The 5,007-nt window shown below is 36.8% G+C and overlaps 1 long non-coding RNA gene across 1 annotated transcript; it reads right to left on the reverse strand.

Moving 5' to 3' along the window:
* Positions 1-738: 738 nt before the first annotated feature.
* On the reverse strand, positions 739-1,992 carry LOC133803794 (uncharacterized). The gene is made up of 3 exons (XR_009878154.1): positions 1,758-1,992; positions 1,142-1,207; positions 739-959 (listed from the first exon to the last, which is right to left on the reverse strand). It is a non-coding gene; the product is annotated as an uncharacterized LOC133803794 (long non-coding RNA).
* Between the last annotated feature and the right edge of the window lie 3,015 nt (positions 1,993-5,007).

Consider the following 5,007-nt stretch of genomic DNA (forward strand, 5'->3'; position numbering starts at 1 on the left):
AAGTTGTATTTTGACTTAAACTAATACTTGTAGTTTGTAGTGATTGAGAGTCAAACCAAAAATTAAAATATATATAATATAAATATATATACATTTATTAAAGAAGAGCATGATACCAAAGGGTCTATGCTAGATATATATACACAACAAAAGCAACAAATTTGACATTTATTTATACTAATCTCTTAAAGGCTTTTTAACAAGAAAATTATGTGCAACCAAAATATATATATATATATAGATTGAAAGTGAGAAGTTATTAGTAATTAAATTGTGTACAGATTGAGAGTGAGAGGTTATTAGTAGTAAAAAATTTCTAGCACACGTGAAGGAAACAGGATTACACTCTAGGCAGCTAGTTTGCTACAGTTACACTAACTTGATCATATTATAGATCAATGTCTAATAGGAGAAAAGGATAATGGAACATTGTTATTGATTGATCATATATACTAAAAATTCATATTGCAAAGATACATCAGATTCAACTTCATTAAAGGTTCATCATCAAGTATATACCCATACAACAGAAAAGCTAGCTCATCGTCAAGTGGGTTGCCTAGGTGCATAAAATTAGTAACACCAGCAATATCTAATAGATATCATTAAAGGTTCACTTTACATCCAATCATATAACTTATTATTTTTAATAGGAATTAGCAGGAAACACAATAGGATTATCATTAGGTATTTTTGTTTCTGTATTGCATATAATAAGCAAACCAGTAAAACTTTATTTAGAAAAGCTAAACAATGCAGTCAACCTCATTTTAACCAACATAAACATTAATAAGCATAGAAATTTAGTTACGAATATAAACTTTATAATGATATATCATTTACTTTAACTTTTTGTTACAGTAACTCACCTACTTTGGATGATGTTCCAGCAAAGCCTTGGCTACGTGATGCCAAGAAAACAAAAAATTTCAGGTTATACTAGAATACCCAAGTAGGCCCTACAAAATAAGTAGCTTTTTAATAAAGATTATACTAAAATAGTAAGAGAAACAACAGTCACCCAAGAAGTTTTTATTTGTGCAACACTGAATACTTGTGTTGAAATACAAAGCAAGAAAATAGTAAAGATGAACTTAAAATGGAAAAACCTTCTAAACTAAATGAAGTTAAAATTACTCACCATGTGCATACACATAGAGGTATAATCTACAAAGCTTCCATCTTTAGTAGGCATTTTCACAAACATCTGGTTTGCATCACAAAGAAAGAACCCATTAAAGATAAAATGTATATATGTGTGTGTATTTATATACATACCCATATAACACAATAGAGAAAGAAATCAAACGACACAAATTTTTTTGACATCTATTGCTTTGACTAGAGAAGAGAAACTCATATTTTTTTCCCATATTTTGTTCATGCTATCAATCAAAGTCATACAAAAAATACTCAAATAAACAAAAATTATAATAAAAAGAAAAGAAAGAACTCACGTTAGACCTAATTTAAAAAAATGCCAAATAAACATTGTAGATCAAGTAAACTTTATTCATACATATTTAAACTTAGAACAAACCCAAAGAATTTTATTTATAAATATAAAAATTATCATAGAAAACTTACCTCTACCCTATACATTATCAAAGAGATAAAGAAAGAATATGAGAGTGGAAAGACAAGAGAAACCCTTATACATAGTTCAGCTTGCCGATGGACCTAGACTTTCTCAGACCCATGCCAAAAAAAGAACAAGATTTTTCCAAAAAATTAAAACAGATTTCTAAAACCCTCACCTTAGCTATTACGATTATGATCCAATTGTAAGAGAGGGTAAACATAAAAGAAGTGAGAGAAGAGCTCTTGGATGGAGATGGCTCCATGGGAAGGGGAGCGATTTAAGGGAGAATGGAGAAAAAGAGAGAGAAATATGGGTTATTTGTTTCGCCACTTCCATTTCAATTTTTCACTCTATCACTTACTAAATTTTCTTCCCCGACTTATTACATTTTGCCGCTTTTTTTTCCTTTCTTTTTGCTAAACACTTTATAGCTTATTTAGATTACTTATTAATAATACTTTTTCAATACTATTATAATCATGTATTATGGAAAATGGTAATTGGTGTAGTGCAAAAATTTTGAGTGGACAGAGGAGTGTGAGCTGGGCTTTCAAGTTTAAAAAAACACCTCCCTGAACCAACTATCCTGTCTAAACAAATGCTGGGAGAAATATTGTACTTATACCTCGCTACAACCAAGTATGCCATCAATGTGGCGCTAATTCAAGATGATAAAAAGGTGGAAATGTCAGTTTACTATATCAGTAAATGACTATTGGGAGGTGAGTCCCGGTACCCTCTTATGGAGAAGCTCGTGCTATGCCTCGTGCACTCATCTAAAAAATTGTGGCCTTACTTCCAAGCGCACCCAACACATGTGCTGACTGATCGAAACCTAAGGCGTCCAGTCAACTATTGAAGTGGGCAGTCAAGCTCGGGCAATTCGAAATTACATATTACCTGAGGAAAAATATAAAGGGATATGTGCTTGCCGATATCATAATAGAATGCTCGGGAATACCCAATGAGGAAGTCATAACCCTAGCTCGAGAGTTGTGGAGACTTTGCGTCGATGGATCCTCCAATGAGAATGGATTGGGGGCAAGTATTATACTCATCACCCCATCGGGACATAGATTTCATTTAGCGTTGAGATTTGGATTCGATGCATCCAACAACGAGGCTGAATATGAAGCACTACTAGCTAGACTCCAGGTGGCCACTGAGTTAAAAAGGTAAAGCGATACATTGTAATAGTGATTTGCAACTTGTGGTAAACCATGTTCTAGGAGAGTACCAAGCTCGAGGAACGAAAATGGTTGCATACTTGGATAGGTTAAAAAAAATATTTGGCCAATTCAAATTTTATACAATCGAACAAGTTCCAAGAAAACAGAATGCAAATGTGGATGCCTTGGCTCGACTTGCAACAACCAGGGAGGTTGACACACTCGACGTGATCCCAATAGAGTTTTTACCACAACCAAGTATCACCAAGCTAGAAGCCAACGAGGTTGACATGATTGATGCCCAATCGATGTGGATGACATCTATAATTGATAACCTCCAAACAGACAATCTCCCAGATGACTAGAATAAAGCTCGTAAGTTGATTTATCAAATACCAAGATATATTATCTTCGAAAGAAAGCAGTATATGAGGGGATATTCCATTCCTTTATTGCGATGTGTAACTCCGCCTGAAGCAAAAAGAATCCTTGAAGAAATTCATGAAGGGTTCTGCGGGGATCACGCAAGGGGGCATAACCTCTCCCAAAAAGTAATAAGGCAAGGGTACTTCTGGCCTACTCTAAAGGCAGACGTGTTTGAGTATGAAAAGTGTCAACGATTCGCGTCGATACCACGAGCTCCACTAACCAAGCTCACCATGATGAGCTCCCCAAGGTCATTCACAGTATGGGAGATAGACCTTATAGGATCATTACAAACGGGAAAAGGGGGAGTTCAGTACGTAGTTGTGGCGGTGGACTATTTCACCAAATGGATTGAGGCAGAACCTCTAGCCACTATCACTTCAAAAAATGTCCTTGATTTTGTGGTAACAAATATAATATGTTGATATGGGGTACCAAGGAAGATAGTTTCGGATAACGGGACCCAATTTAACAGCGAACTGTTCACTCAGTTTTGTGAAAGGAATGGATTAACGACGGCAGGACCCGAGGAGACTATGGGAAGATCCGAGGTTGCAGGGGCAGTCTCAGACCTCTTAAGTATCTTCGAAGCCTTGGTAGTCTTCGAAGATACCCTGCCCCATTTCGAACACTTCGAGACAGTGGGTTAGTTGAGAAGATTCTCGAGATCGGAGTCCATCTCACCTGAAAAAGGAAGATGAACATTAGCACTTAACCATGTTTGTAAAAAATATGAATGCACTTCTAGATAAAGAAACCTAACTGGAAGATCCCCTTGGGCTCAAACTCGGAGTCCAGGATATCATTACATCTTCAAATGATTCTATGGGAGTTCCTTCTCGATAAGTAGGGGACCGCCTCGATAGATCCATATAATCATTAGTCTCATATCCGATAGCTATCCATTCCTAAACCTCGTTTACGCTATACATAGCTTGGAATTGACCTAACCAGCTATCATCCCTATGTATTTTATAGTCTACCCCCGACCAGGTCATAAAATTGTTCTGAGGATTGTCAAAAATAACTATGACATTGGGTTCTTGTTTTTAAAAACGTAGGATAACACATTGACATATCGAGCACAAATTTTCTTCCATTAGATGAGCTTGGAGATACCTCATCCTGAGCTTCAGTCCCTGAACCTAAAGGTTCGATTAATCAAGGAATAGAGGCTCGAGATCTTGAGCTCGAATGTTTCTTTCTGGAAGGGAGTTTGGTGGAAGGCATAGGGACCTCTTCCCATCTCACATACTTACGAGTCCTAACATCATCTTCGGACTCGCCTTCACCAAGTAGACTGCAAAGCTGGAGCTTGTCCTTGTGAAGGAGGTAGTTAAGGGACCGTTTTCCATACGAGAGCTTCAAAATTGCCTCCCAGTGATCCTTCATAACCTTAGTAGGCTTTGGGGGGGTATAGTTGGCTGCACAAATAACTTGAATGAGCATTTCAAGCTCAAAATGAAAGAATACAAGAGTAAAACTGTGAAAGAATACTTATGAATTCTCTGAAATTAATAGAATTTGGACGAATCAAGCCCATTTGTCCACAAGAATATGGTCTTGAATTTCGGGGGGTGGTTAGGTATGTCCTCGAACAACCTCTTCTCCCTTGGTTAGCTCAACAGATAATAGAAGCCATCCCCACCTTGTGCTCGGGTAGGGTTGCTTTTTAGGAAAAAGAGATATAGAATCTCATGTGTCGAGGGTCCATCCCACTTCTCCTCGTGATATAACGACCACAACACTGCTAGGACCCTATATGAATTGGACTAGAGTTTAAAGGCGACGATACCGACAAAGTTGGTGAACTTCCTATAGTACTCTTTC

The sequence above is a fragment of the Humulus lupulus genome, chromosome X, assembly GCF_963169125.1.
Source record: "Humulus lupulus chromosome X, drHumLupu1.1, whole genome shotgun sequence".
NCBI classification, from domain to species: domain Eukaryota; kingdom Viridiplantae; phylum Streptophyta; class Magnoliopsida; order Rosales; family Cannabaceae; genus Humulus; species Humulus lupulus.